The 15,820-nt window shown below is 41.0% G+C and overlaps 1 protein-coding gene across 8 annotated transcripts in view; it reads right to left on the bottom strand.

Moving 5' to 3' along the window:
- fbxo16 (F-box protein 16) overlaps nucleotides 1-15,485 on the bottom strand; it is an 82,298-nt gene extending 66,813 nt beyond the window's left edge. For 7 of the 8 annotated variants that reach the window (XR_005950482.1, XR_005950484.1, XM_041252796.1 and 4 more), the window contains exon 1: nucleotides 15,397-15,485. The gene's annotated coding sequence lies outside the window, so the exon portion shown is untranslated. Of the gene's footprint in view, nucleotides 1-15,123; nucleotides 15,365-15,396 lie in introns of those variants that run through there. The other variant, XR_005950483.1, reaches the window with a different exon arrangement.
- Between the last annotated feature and the right edge of the window lie 335 nt (nucleotides 15,486-15,820).

Here is a 15,820-nt window from a genome sequence, read left to right as displayed (position 1 = left end):
CTCTATAACAGGAACAGTGTGCCCTGTACTGGATAGTTTGGCAGTTGGTCAGTCGGAAGGCAGCATTCCGGGAAGGGGGTGGAGTCACAGTGGCAAAAGTATCGCCCTAATGCGGTAGGTGATGCGTCAGTCATGGATTGGAGGGTACGGGATTGGACTACCTATAGCAAGAGATGTAACTAAGGGTATTTTAGGGGATGTGACAATGAAATCTGTTCCTTTTGTTATTGTTACTGTAAGGACCCATAAGGAAACTGAAGTAAAAACGGATCGTGTTTAGCATTTTGTTTGTTTGTCTGTCTGTTACTGTTTGTTCTTCTTAGATGGCTAATACGTACCGGGAGCTGTCGCTACAGGACAGCATAAGCTTGGACTACAGTGCACTGCTGTCTCTCACCACACCTACACGAGAGCATGCATTGTCTGGAGACGTGGCAGTGGCCGAGTCCATCTTGAGTGCTATTGTTATTGTATTATTATTATTTCAGGACTGAACCCCGTAGTTTATTACTGGTGATACACATTACTTTGTAAAGCCAGTATTATTATTTAATGGTGCCAAACTGTGCTACGGAAAATTAAAGAACTGTTTGGACCGTGAACTCTGTTGTCTGTCGTTGTTTGAGCACTGCATCACCTACACACCTGTGCACTACAAATTACTTTGCCACAATACTCCTCAATCTTTTTTAGTAATCTAAAGTGATGTCAACCTTTGTGTTTTATTGCTCTTGTCACTTCCTTAGAAGCTGTTTTTGTTAAATGCAAGTCAAAATCTAATTCATAATGACTTCCCCAAAAAATATTCTATCAATTAAAATGTTATATTTTATTTTATTTAAAAGTTTATATTTTTAAATCACTACCTTTGTCATCTAAAAACAGCCATTAGACTGCACTCGCTCAGCACAGTGTTCAGGAATTACAGCATGTACCTTTTATTTTACTTTTTTATATGGAAAGTGAATTGACTGGTTTAGGATCCCTTGTAGCTTTGTCAGGATCTCCCAGCACTCCACGAAGGTTCCCAGTTGCTTCCCCATAGTCCCAAGGCTTGGCCCTGAGGTCATCTGAAGCTCCCCTTTGTTTCCATTCATGGGGTCCCCAGACGATGCAGCTGCAACCCCAGACATCGCTCCTAGGTTCCCCCGAATTGCAACGGGGTCCCCTGCTCTGGAGAGATGATGTTGCCACCAACCCTGCTATTTTGTTTACTACTACTTTATGAATACATACTACTGTAACTCATTAAATTTGTCTTGACAAAACAGTCAACAAAATGCATCAGGATCATCGTAAGTATCGTCATACATATCATTGAGACCTGCAAATCATGATATATATCATATCGTGACATTATAGTATCCTTACATTCCTAATGACCAGTAAATTACACTTGTGTGCGTTTACACTTACTACTTGGACCCAAGTTGGCTCAGAGTCGATTACATTAAAAGGTTACTATCATTTGAGCCATCCGTTTACACCTGAGCACAGACCTGAGCCAGTTTTGGCCCTGTATGTTCATGCATAGCCTCTGAACTGTAGTGTGTGCCGACATAGCAGTATATAACACAATAAGAATTAAAAAAATAAGCATTGGACATACTTATGGTGGATCATAAATTGTTGTTTTCTTTCTATTGTCACCTAATCCAAATATATCAAAATGTACAGAAAGCCAGCTTAAAAAAAAATAGATCAGCTATTGCGATTTAAAACATTTGATATACACGTAAATCACAACTATTAAAACACAACGCACAATACTGTTTATTATATTTCGAATGGCGTTAACAAAAAGTAATAAATTACTCCTCTGTTAACTTGATGAGCACACCAGCAAGTTAACAGCGGAGTAAAAAAAAAAAAAAGAATACAATAGCAAAACCGTGACGATTTAACAATTTACTGTTTCTGACCAGGATAAAAAAATAAAGGCTGTAAACATTAGGTTATTATCATAACCCTGGTTCCCTGAAATAGAAATGTAACCATGAGTATTTATCCTTAAAGACTCTGTGACCTGAATAGATATAACAAATACTGCTATAACAGAGCCTGTGATGTAATCATGCCCACCCCTTTGGCCATAAATAGACTGTACGCACAGATCAACATAATTTTTCCATCAAGATTGCTGCAATCATAGACGCAGCAACCTTGAAGGTTAATGGTTACATTTCTATTTCAGGGAGCCAGGGTTATGATAGGTTCCCTATCAAGTACGAAATGTAATAATTCTCTAGAGCAGAAATACCAAAGCTGTTGCATGACAATTATTGCAGACTGGAATGCCACAAGGCTTGGCCAAGGCCACCTTGCACGTTACCATGAGGAACACCAGTACTAGCAGCTAGTAGGGAGAACTCCCTTGGTAAAAGCAAAACAACAAAGCACAGCGCATCTCTTCCATGTTTTCAGTTCAAGACAGGGAGACCGAATGACAAAACCATGCTGCCTAAATACTGCCAAGTCCCGCCACTGCAATCAATGCGCTGCCCCACGTCAGCCAATCTGAGAACAGCACAGCTGATTGCAATGATGGGACTCGGCGGGCACATGATTCCACCTTGGGCCAAGATGGCCGCCCGACCCGGAACTTCCTGTCTTGTCAGAGTTCAGCCTCCTGTCCCAATCACGGTCAAGCGACAGCGAGTGGGAGAAGTACAGGCGTGGAAAAGTACAGAGCAGTTTCGAAGCAGAAAGGAGAAATTGCATCTTGAATTGCTTTAATCAGAAAACAGAGGACATTGGGGAAACACAGCAGCAGCTCAAAGTCAAACAGCCGCGTGTGTTTTTCTGATAACAAACAAGCTGAAACTCGGAGCAGCTGATTCAAATTCAGCGCCGTTTTGAGACACGGGCGAGGGGAGGAGCCGACAGCACAGCAGAACAACGCAGTTAAACGAGGCAGTCTTCCCAGCGACAGCGAGTGGGAGAAGTACAGGTGTGGAAAAGTACAGAGCAGTTTCGAAGCAGTTTGAAAGCAGGTTGACAGTTGCAGAAGAAACTAAACTTAAAAAAAAAAAAAAAACCTCAACATGGTCTTCAAGCCTGTAATCTGTGACACCTGCTTGATGTGGGAAATCTGAGAAAACCCAGCGGAGCTAAACCAAGTGTGCGTAAAGTGCCGCGCGATCCAGGATTTGCATAAACTAGTAAGTATGCTAGAAATGGAGCTGGAGGAAGTGAGACAGCAACAGGATCTTGAGGAACTGGCACACCCACAATTCATGGAAGTCTGCATCACCCCTAACAGACTGAAAGCCACCAGGGAGATAGAAGGTCAGAACAGCTGGGTTCAGGTAGGCAGAAGCAGGGAAAAAAAGAAACTTCGTCAAACACAACCACCAGAAATCAAAACAACCAACAGATTTGAGTCACTTCAGAATTTTGATGAGCAGAACCAACAACAAGAGAATGAAAGGAACAACATCCAGGACCCCATTGACAGTGGTGACCAGACAGCAAAAAGAAGGGAGGTCATGATTGTTGGGGACTCCATATTGAGAAACACAGCAAGTTCAGTTCGCAGTTTGGACCCCCTTACTACAACAGTGTGCTGCCTTCCGGGAGCCTCGGTCAAGCACATCACTGAAAACGTGGACAGGCTCCTAGAACGAACAGGAGACGACCCGGTAGTAGTCGTCCACATCGGTACAAACAACATTGGAAGAGACAGACCAAAATCCCTGCAAAACAAATTCAGAGAGCTAGGAAGGAAATTAAAAGAGAAAACCAAAACTGTGGTATTTTCTGGTATACTACCCGCACCTTGCAAAGGACCATATGGACAGCTGGAAATAATTAATCAAAACGCATGGCTGAAGACGTGGTGCACACGGGAAGGCTTCACCTATCTTGATCATTGGACCACATTCTACAACGAGGACTATCTGTATAGACGGGATGGACTGCATTTAAATAACAAGGGAACCAGTCTACTCGGAGAAAAGATCCTCGAGCAGGTTCGGAAGCATTTAAACTAGAAAGGAAGGGGGGAGAAATCAACAACAAAAAAACAGAAGGGAGACCGCATCAAAACAAGAACAACAACTCAGGTAAGACAACCATTAAATGTATTTATCTAAATGCTAGAAGTATCAGAAACAAAATTCTAGAACTTGAAGCTACTGCACTAACAGGTAACTATGATGTGATAGGTGTTACAGAAACGTGGTTGTCTGAGAGTGATGGGGACGAATATAATATTTGTGGGTATACACTGTATAGGAAAGACAGGCAGGACAGAAGAGGAGGAGGGGTAGCGCTATACATAAGAAACAGTCTTGAAGCCCAGGTGTTAAACCTGGACAAAGAAAATAAAACCGAATCAATATGGGTCAGAATAACAGACAAAAATTCAAAAGGCATAATAATAGGAGCATGCTATAGACCGCCAGATTCAGACGGTGAGCACAATAATCTGTTATACAATGACATTAGAAATGTGTGTAGCAAAGGAGAAGCCATACTAATGGGGGATTTCAACTTCCCCCAAATAAAATGGGAAAACCCGGTGGGTAGCGCGAAGGATGAAATAGAAATGGTGGAAATGACAAATGACTGCTTCCTAACACAATTTGTCAAGGCACCGACTAGAGGGGAGGCATGCCTTGATTTAGTCTTTTCAAATAACGAAGATAGAATAACTAAAACAGAGGTCAGAGAACCACTGGCAAACTCAGACCACAACATGGTCTCATTTGAAGTGTTTTTTAAAACCCCAAAAGAAATGACTAAAGCTAAGGTTTACAATTTTAGAAAAGCAAACTATGAAGGTATGAAACAGAGACTAACAGAAGTAGATTGGAGTAAAATAGAGAAAACACCCACAGAAGAAGGATGGTTGTTCTTCAAAAATGTAGTACTAGAGGCGCAAAACAATTATATCCCTAAAGTAGACAAATCTAAATGTAAAACTAAATTGCCAAAATGGTTTAATAGATCAATTAAAAAAAATATTCAGCGAAAAAAGGCACTTTACAGAGCATTAAAAAAGGACCAAAAAGAAAGTACGCAGAAAGAGTACACAGAACTGCAAACACAAGTCAAAAAGGAAGTTAGAAAGGCCAAGAGAGAAATAGAAATGAACATTGCTAAGGGAGCTAAAACCAATTCCAAAATGTTTTTCCAATATTACAACAGCAAGAGAACATTCAAAGAGGAGATTAAATGTTTAAGAGATACAAATGGCAAAATCGTAGAGGAAGAAAAAAAAATAGCAAATATGTTAAATGATTACTTTTCACAAGTTTTTACAAAGGAAGATACTGACAACATGCCCCACATGTCATCCAGTTCCTATCCAGTTTTAAATAACTTTAGCATAACTGAGGCAGAAGTGTTAAAGGGACTAGGAGCTCTTAAAATAAACAAATCCCCTGGGCCGGATGAGATCCTCCCAGTAGTACTCAAAGAAATGAAAGAAGTAATTTACAAACCGCTAACCAAGATCATGCAGCAGTCTCTTGACACAGGGGTGGTACCGACAGACTGGAAAATTGCAAACGTAATACCGATCCACAAAAAGGGAAACAAAACTGAACCAGGTAACTACAGACCAGTAAGCCTGACTTCTATTATATGCAAACTTATGGAAACTATAATAAGATCCAAAATGGAAAATTACCTATATGGTAACAGGGTACTGGGAGACAGTCAACATGGTTTTAGGAAAGGGAGATCGTGTCTAACTAACTTGCTTGATTTTTTTGAGGATGCAACATCGATAATGGATAATTGCAAAGCATATGACATGGTTTATTTAGATTTCCAGAAAGCTTTTGACAAAGTCCCACACAAAAGATTAATTCTCAAACTGAATGCAGTTGGGATTCAAGGAAACACATGTACATGGATTAGGGAGTGGTTAACATGTAGAAAACAGAAAGTACTGATTAGAGGAAAAACCTCAGAATGGAGTGTGGTAACCAGCGGTGTACCACAGGGATCAGTATTAGGTCCTCTGCTATTCCTAATCTACATTAATGATTTAGATTCTGGTATAGTAAGCAAACTTGTTAAATTTGCAGACGACACAAAAGTAGGAGGAGTGGCAAACACTGTTGCAGCAGCAAAGGTCATTCAAAATGATCTAGACAAGATTCAGAACTGGGCAGACACATGGCAAATGACATTTAATAGAGAAAAGTGTAAGGTACTGCACGCAGGAAATAAAAATGTACATTATAAATATCATATGGGAGATATTGAAATTGGAGAAGGAATCTATGAAAAAGACCTAGGAGTTTTTGTTGACTCAGAAATGTCTTCATCTAGACAATGTGGGGAAGCTATAAAAAAGGCTAACAAGATGCTCGGATACATTGTGAAAAGTGTTGAATTTAAATCAAGGGAAGTAATGTTAAAACTGTACAATGCACTAGTAAGACCTCATCTTGAATATTGTGTTCAGTTCTGGTCACCTCGCTATAAAAAAGATATTGCTGCTCTAGAAAGAGTGCAAAGAAGAGCGACCAGAATTATTCCGGGCTTAAAAGGCATGTCATATGCAGACAGGCTAAAAGAATTGAATCTGTTCAGTCTTGAACAAAGAAGACTACGTGGCGACCTAATTCAAGCATTCAAAATTCTAAAAGGTATTGACAGTGTCGACCCAAGGGACTTTTTCAGCCTGAAAAAAGAAACAAGGACCAGGGGTCACAAATGGAGTTTAGAAAAAGGGGCATTCAGAACAGAAAATAGGAGACACTTTTTTACACAGAGAATTGTGAGGGTCTGGAATCAACTCCCCAGTAATGTTGTTGAAGCTGACACCCTGGGATCCTTCAAGAAGCTGCTTGATGAGATTTTGGGATCAATAAGCTACTAACAACCAAACGAGCAAGATGGGCCGAATGGCCTCCTCTCGTTTGTAAACTTTCTTATGTTCTTATGTTAGCCAGATCGGCACGTACATTAGACTCTCCATAGGGGTTGCCCAGGGTGATTGAACCCAGAAAGAGAAGAAAGAAGGGTGGGGCTGAGGTCAGTGTCTACTTAATCAAGGTAAGAATCAAGGTAAGAACGCGGCTGTGTTTCCCCAATGTCCTCTGTTTTCTGATTAAAGCAATTCAAGATGCAATTTCTCCTTTCTGCTTCGAAACTGCTCTGTACTTTTCCACGCTGTACTTCTCCCACTTGCTGTCGCTTCCACTCGCTGTCGCTGGGAAGACTGCCTCGTTTAACTGCGTTGTTCTGCTGTGCTGTCGGCTCCTCCCCTCGCCCGTGTCTCAAAACGGCGCTGAATTTGAATCAGCTGCTCCGAGTTTCAGCTTGTTTGTTATCAGAAAAACACACGCGGCTGTGTTTCCCCAATGTCCTCTGTTTTCTGATTAAAGCAATTCAAGATGCAATTTCTCCTTTCTGCTTCGAAACTGCTCTGTACTTTTCCACGCTGTACTTCTCCCACTCGCTGTCGCTTCCACTCGCTGTCGCTGGGAAGACTGCCTCGTTTAACTGCGTTGTTCTGCTGTGCTGTCGGCTCCTCCCCTCGCCCGTGTCTCAAAACGGCGCTGAATTTGAATCAGCTGCTCCGAGTTTCAGCTTGTTTGTTATCAGAAAAACACACGCGGCTGTGTTTCCCCAATGTCCTCTGTTTTCTGATTAAAGCAATTCAAGATGCAATTTCTCCTTTCTGCTTCGAAACTGCTCTGTACTTTTCCACGCTGTACTTCTCCCACTCGCTGTCGCTTCCACTCGCTGTCGCTGGGAAGACCAGCGACCAGCGACCAGCGACTGGGAAGACCAGCGACAGCTCAGCTCAGCTCACTTCTCTCTTTCATTAAGACTATTATTGGAAACTTCGTGATCGAGAACGTCCCGGAGGATCAAACCTACAGTATTGCATTGTATTATTTTGTTCTGTTATGTTTTGAACTTAAGTTTGCATATGAAAGTGTGATCTGTACTGTTTTGCTTTGAGCTTTCTTTTTGTTTCCAGAAATAAACCTATATATATATATATATTGAATAAACCAAACTTACAGCTGAAAGAAACAACTGCTCACTACTTTTAAAAAACCATTATGCTATTCTTGAAAGAAGAATAAAAACATCACTAATTATATCCACATGATCGTAGTCAATTTTAATGTTTTGAAAGGTAAAAACAGGTTTCTCAGTCTGACAAAGGATAACACTATGGCAAAAACAGTTTCCCCTCCATGGAATGGCGTACATGCTAGGGAGTACATCAACCTGTGACGCAGACTCTGCATCTACCAACTTACAACCATAGATATAGAATATTATCCTGACAACTACTTCCACAAAGCGTAAGCATGCGCATGACTAATCGTGGCTCGCATGCAGGGGGTTTGCGAGGATTTCCCCGACCAGCCCCGCCCACACTCCCATCACCCGCTCCTCCCACTCCCCATGCTGTGAAAAATTCCTGGTGAGAACAATGAAAGCTATAACCAAAAATGAAGCATTTTGCTGGACACACTATTACAATCGTTATGACAAGTAATTGTATTTAAAATAATGAAGGAGAGTCACTTCGGCATTTAAATGAAAGACTTACGATTTAAAAGCCAATTTAATGGTTTCAAAGAAGAAAAAAAAGTAAATTAAACCATTTTTACCATTAACACGTTTCTCAGTTGTGATTGAGATACACAAATGGATTAACAAGTATCAATTGCACTTAAGGATAGTAGAAAAGCCAATGTGAACTTAAAATGTGTTTAACACTGCCATAGACATGAATGGGGATGAACATCAGAACATTTTTTCGCAAAGAATTGCTACAAAACTGGGACTGTTACATTCAGGCTGATCCCCTGAATCTAGAACCATTTGAGGGGTTGCATGGTGGATGTATACATGCAGGGGTTGCGTGTTGATGTGTGTGGGGGGGCAGGTTTGGCACAAATGAGGGGATGGGAGGCGAGGGAATACAAGGGGGTGCAGGGAAAAGACTTGGAAGGATAGGGTAAAAGGGTAAATTATTTTCACTTTCAACTCCCAGTCCCCTTTCTCACTTTGATTTTATTTTGTGATTATAAGCAAATGAGATGGAAAAATCCAAACTTTTTTTGGAATACCATGTTCCTTCTCAAAAATGTGTTTTAATTCCTTTAATAAAGGAAAATTATTGCTTTAATGAATTTTCATGTATCTATTTCAGTGCAATGTAGTTTCTTCAACGTAATAAGAAATACATTTTTTTAACATTTACATTTTATTTAAGTTTTTTCATTTAAAAAAAAAAAAATGTTTTCTGGGGCAAGTAAAAAAAACATTAACTTTGATTCATGTACTAAGGGTTACTCTTAAATTAATTCATGATCCAGTTTATGGTAAACTGTGCATGCATGTCTGTCAGCCGAGTCCAAAAAACGGGGCTGAATTCAAAAATTATCTAAAAATCAAAGCTGCCCAGAATTTGGGACGTAAATGAAAACGGGGGCAGTCTATATTTAAAACTGAGATTACATTAGAGATAAACTAATGTATCCTGTAACAAAACTGCAATAGTGTATATATTTGATATTAAAATACATCACGTAAATGATTACAGATATATGCTATTTCAAAGAAAAAAGTATACCACTACAGAAAAAAAACTATTCTTACATTTGTGCATAACATAACTCATATAAAGTAACAACCCATAGTTTGTTATATTAGTACAGCAAAACACGTTATATTTTAATTGAAATGTCGTGGAAAGCAGATCTCTCGCTCTCTTTCTCTATGATCGCAATCTTAAAAATGCCTGCAAGCTTTTCCACTCGTGTGACAATATATTCATGTGACAGACATGGACCAATCAAAACGCGAGACTTATGAGGTTCCATCCTAAAATCTGGGCCTGTGTCACACCTTCACTTTAGTGCTGGAAATACTGGTACATTTTCCTTCTAATATGTTTGAAAATCTTGAAGTGTGCAAGAGAAAAAAAAGATGTAAATGCAGGATTCAATCTGTATTCAGTCCTCTCTGAATTTTGATGTGCACAATCCACCCCTAAGGTACATGTACTTGTGTGTGATACTGGAACTCACAAGTAAGCGTCTTTCTTTCCAACGAGCTGTCAGAACGTTTATATAAAAAAAAAAAAAAAAAAACTCCCATTCATTTTTAGTGAATGGTTTCACCTGGTTCAGTGGCTAGCTTTCTATTTAAACAATAACTACACTCAGACACTAAATCCAATGTTGCTGCGGCTGGGATTGAAGTACGCTGTGCTTAAAGTTCAAGACCCAGCAGAAATTAACTGTGATTAACTGACAGCCCTAATTGAAAGTCTTAAATACTGTACACAATTTGCATTAATAACACTAAGTGGTGGTACTTTAATTTAATACAAACTCAAGCTAGCTGTGTACTGCAGTGTTTTGTGGCAGACTGCAACCACCAGCCAAAAAGGGAAGCTTCTCATGCTAATCTCCTAAAGAAGTGGGTCCCCTTTCAATTCGAATGACAACCATTATCGAAGGGGAAGAGCCTCTCTGGCCATCAATCTCTGGGCAAATATACAAAAGCTGCCCTTTCAGGGCCCTGCTGTGAGGGGAAAGTCCCTCCCACCTCCTATTGAAGAGGGAAGTTCTCACAGTAGCACATCGCCATTTTCTCTCTCTTCTCTCCGAGACAGGCCAGATTGCTTTTGCTTTCTTGAACCGAAACTGGCTGATTTGCTGGTTTTATCCACAAATTTAAAAAAAAAATAAAAAAAGGTTTCCATGGTAAAATCGCGCTTCGAGTGTGTCTAAGAGTGCTCTCGCTTTATTCTCATGTCAGGTTTTCTGACTAGAGCTGGTTTCGACCCCTCTTAAGAAATTAGAGAACGGCCATTGCTCTTTCACTACACAAGGCCTCATGTAGTTGATACACCGTGTGGAGAGCTGTTGTGTTGCTGTAAGGAGACCCCACAGGTCACAGCAACCAAAAAAAAAAAAAAAACACAGCTCGGGACTAGTGCCCCTCTCAATCCTTGGGCTTTCCTAGCGCAGCTGTGCTTGCCCTCGGCGACCATGTCGATTGAATCGGCCAAGAGAGACCACCCCTGAAGGCCCCCAGCTGCCACCAAACCGCCCCACAACCGGACTGACCCATGGCAAGGCTGCACTCAGGAATACTGGGTGCTATCAACAAAGACATGGATACGCTCTACATTTCCGCATAGGTCCTCCACCCTTCAAGGGTGTGCTCCCCACCACTGTCGAACCAGCAAGGGCGATACTCCTTCAACTTCCTTCGCCAAGGAAGAACGCTGTACGCTTGGTAAGATCAAGCGACGCCCTCAGCGGCTTTTACTTCAGGTACTTCATGGTGCCCAAAAGGGACGGTGATTTCAGACCAATTATGGACCTCAGGGTCCTGAAATTCTTCCTCAAACAGAAGAAGTTCAACATGTTGACAGCACAGCGTATCATCCAGTCCGTCCAACTGATTCATATCGATCGACCTGCAAGATGCCTACTTTCAAGTCCCCATCAAACTGAACTATGCGAGCATGCTTGCCTCACTGTCGGAAGACAGGATTCGGTCGTTGGAGGCCACACTCTCTCTATTCAGGACGCTCTCCTACAGGTCAGAATATATCAAAGGTTGTTGGGGCTGATGGCAGCTGCCTCAAGAATCCTTCCACTAGGGTTGCTGAGAATGTGCCCACTTCAAGTCTGGGTGAATACGCTCAAGGTGCACCCGGTCCGAGATCGGTAGCGGCTGGTGCGAATGTCCAGACAATGCCAGCAGACACTGGAGTGGTGGCTTCGTCCCGGCAATCTACACCTCTGGGCTTCCCTCGGATCCCCTCACAGAAGGGAAGTGATCACTACAGATGCTTCCAGCCTGGGCTGAGAAGCGGTCTGAAATGGGAGAAGAATAAGAGGTCAATGGAAGGGGCATTGGCAGCAAGCGCACATAAATGCGCAAGAGCTGCAAGCAATGAACCTGCCGTTACCTCATTTTCACAAGCAGTTAGTGCACAAACATGTGCTGGTCCGGACGGACAATACCACAGTGGTAACCTACATAAACCACCAAGGCAGCCTGTGCTCACCAGGCCTTCACCACACAGCCCACAGACGCCTGTCCTGGACGCACAGAAACTTGCATTCCATCAGGGCGGTTCACCCCCTTGGTGTGGACAACAAAGCAGCAGACCTCCTGTCCAGAATAGCTCCAGACAGCTTGGAATGGAGACAGCATCCTCAAGTGGCGAAACAGATTTGGGAGAGGTTTACACCAGCACGAGTCGACCTCTTTGCCACAGCCGAGTCCACTCATTGCCCCCTATGGTTCTCCATGGAGAGAGACGCGGGCCCCCTGTGAGTAGACACGCTATCTCACCCCTGGCCACAGGGGCTATTGTATGCGTTCCCTCCAGTACCATTATTACCTCTGACACTAGAGAGGATCAGGGTTGAGAGAGCACAGGTTTTGCAGGTTGCACCCAGATGGCCGAGGCGCCCCTAGTTTGCTCTCCTCTGACATGTTGTCGGGTCAACGGTGGCAGCTCCTGCTGCGCAAGGACCTCCTGAGCCAAGCGGAGGGGCTATTATGGCACCCAAACCCAGCCCAGCTCCAAATCTGGGTCTGGCCGTTGAACGGAGCCATCTATTTAGACAAGGTTTGCCAGATGCAGTAGTAGAGACACTACAGTCTGCTAGGGCGCCGAGCACTAGAGCTCAGTACTCATAAATGGAAAGTTTTCCAAGACTGGTGCCTTGCCGAAGGTCACAATCCTGTAACTTCCCCTATTGAGACAATATTAACCTTCTTACAACACTTGTTTGACGCAGGAAAATCAGTGTCCACTTTGAAGGTATACCTGGCAGCAATATCAGTGTGCCATGACAAAATTGAAAGTGTCATTTTTAATAACCATTACGTCTGCCAGACGAGTAAATGAGCACAATGCACTGTCCATCAATGACACATGTATGGCTTTCACTGGGAATGACTTGCAGGTAACATTAAGAACAAATCCATCCTTTTCGTCAAAGGTGGTATCCTCATTGCTGCTACATGGACAGGTAGTCAGACATTTCTGCATTTTTACCTCCTTGATGTAACAAATTGAATGAGATCCTCTTTGGGCTCTAGAGTTTTGCAGGCGGCATGCCCTTAAGCGTCAGGTGGGCTCTGTTGCGATTACCGTGGGGCTGTACTCTCGGTAATCTGGAGCAACGACAGCTTTGGTACAGTTGAAAACCCAGGTGTAAAATATGAACATTTTATTTTCTCATTAGGAAATTTCGTATATGTGGCTGCTGTACTGCCTCACGGTGCAACAGCATACTCTACTGGTTTAGGGGCGTGTTGAAACAATTTGCATCTATGCGGCTATCCAATCACGTTAACCTGCAATCATATGAGGTAGTATGCGTCATGTGTTTTACTTGGTGCGTCTGGTTTTACTGGCAAAGTGTCATGGTGGCTGGTGTTGTTGACTAGCCTTTCACTAAAAAGCAAAAAAGAGACCTAACGCAGTGGGGGAAAAAAAAACTGGATTCAATCATATGACTGTGTTACAAAGGCATTTTATAAATTGTGTAAAAAGAGAGTGTGGCATCACACAGCGGTGAGTTGGATGTGAAGCATCACGCCAGTGGGATACAACATTATTATTATGACTGTGAATTGAAGCTTGTGAGAGTAATCAAAGCTAAAAAGGAGATCTACAGTTATGTCATTGGCAAAAAGGATGTTATGCACATTGCCAAGTCATGCAGTTAGGATTAGGGCTATAATTAGGAATTTGCAGACCTAAACATGAAATACACCTAAATAATAGTTTATAGCACTATAAAAACCTAAAAATTGTGGTATTTGCTTCCTTACTAAAACAGAGTGCTGTCATTTGTTAAAATGTAAGCATGCAACATCTACCAACAGTTGCTGCGGACATTCTCTGGTGTGGATTTGCCCACACATTCAAACTGCACGTTTGCATCCACTGAATTGGTTGGAAGTGTAAGGCAAAGCTTTGCCAAGTTATACAGATATGGAAATCTATTAGAAACTCGGCTACCCAAAGGTATCTGGCATTCTTTAATAAAGTCTATATATGCAGCACGTTCGTTGTCAAGGTATCTGTCCCATCCAGGAATTTATTTTTATCAGTACCGAGACAAAAGTAAAATTTGATCTTTCAGGTTTTTGGGTTTTTTTTTTTTTTTTGCTGATTTCTATTATATTATTTTTTTCCCTTGGAGGTCACAGGTGAAAAACCTATTATTTATTTATTTATTTTTGTATGTTTGTAGTATCATTTTTCGATACCACATGCAATCTCCAATAAAAAAGACCCTTACCACAACTCTCTAGTTCAAACAGTCTAAAAGATTAAGATTAAACAGTTTAAAAGATTAAACAGTCTAAAACAGTAAAAGATCGATTAAAAAACGTACGGGGGTCCAAAATCAACCCCATCAGACTGAAAACAAGAATATTACCCCGAACAACCATTGTAGTAAAAACTGCAGGAAAAGCATAGTAAAGCACTAGTAAGCACTCTAAAGACCAAAGGCATGGCGAAATCCAGTCAACCAAACAGTTACATTAAGTCCAGCAAACACCAATTACTATTATACGTTTTATTTAACCTCTTAGTGGACATTTTTACGTGACAATCGTCATTACGGTGTTGTAAATAAGCAAGCATATAATTTCATGGCGAGGTATGGTTAAAGCATATTAAAAAACGAAAAACTGTACTAAATGCATAGTATAACCAAGGAAACAGCAGGGCAAAATGACCATGGTTTGCCGTTGTAAACTTTTAGGTTCAAAGTAAAATCTTACTGGTCGTAACATTAGCGTAACTATAAATAAATAAAATAAATAAATAAAAAGGTAAACGTACTCAAAATCCAATTTTAAATGTTTTTAACATGTGTGGAAGGTAGTGCAGATATCAAACATATATTATTGCAATTCTGTGACAGAAAAAAAAAAAAAAAAAAAAAAAAAAACTATTGACACTATTTTCACATTTGCATTAACAAAAAATAAAGTTTTAAGAATGCATTTTCATGTCTGGGAAATTGCTAATATATTTAGTTAACCATGTACAAAACTGGTTACTCAACAACGATTCAGACCATCATTCATGCAGAACAAGAAAAAAAAAAAAAAAAAAAAAAAAAAAAAAACACCTACCTGAACCACACGGGAACCAGGCGCTTTAACCTTTACACAATGTATTATAGAATGTGTAAATTAATGCAAATGTGACCAGTTACTGAAAAGTGTTTGCGGAGTCTACAACAGTAATGTGTGTGAATCTAGTTTTCCAGCACAAAAAAGTGTTAATATAACGTGCCGTAGAAAGTAGTTTTTTGTTTTGGAGTTTTTTTGTACGCTGGTAAACCAATATTTGTTCTCAAATTAAAATCAAAACAACAAACTTATTATCGTTGCTATACAACATACCTTATTTTAGTACTGTCGCCACCCAGCAAACCAATTCCAACTGTGCGTATCCATGGACGACGAAAACGACGCCCTTTCGCTTTGTTGATGAGTTTGGCCAAACCCCTTTGCCTCCCGAGTCCCACAGGAAGTGAAAAGTGAGCTATGGGATTTATAACCATATGAAAAGAATGAAGCTTTAAACGGCAAAACTGCATGGAGAATACTGGTGTTATGGCCAAGGGACCAGTTACATTCTAATGTCAGCAGTGCACACTACCAATGTAAAATAAAGAGAAGATAAACTGCCCTCTTTACTCACTCTGCGCGGTGCCTTAGTTGTAGCGCAGTTTCTGGGCACGAGTCATCCGAGTTTGGAAATATTAGTCAATCATTCGTAATTTATTATTGTAATTAACAAAAATAAATTTATCAATTTAATAAT

This window comes from Polyodon spathula, chromosome 6 (genome assembly GCF_017654505.1).
Source record: "Polyodon spathula isolate WHYD16114869_AA chromosome 6, ASM1765450v1, whole genome shotgun sequence".
Taxonomy (NCBI): domain Eukaryota; kingdom Metazoa; phylum Chordata; class Actinopteri; order Acipenseriformes; family Polyodontidae; genus Polyodon; species Polyodon spathula.
The sequence above is the reverse complement of the archived record's forward strand: the minus strand, read 5'-3'. Positions and strand labels throughout refer to the sequence as shown.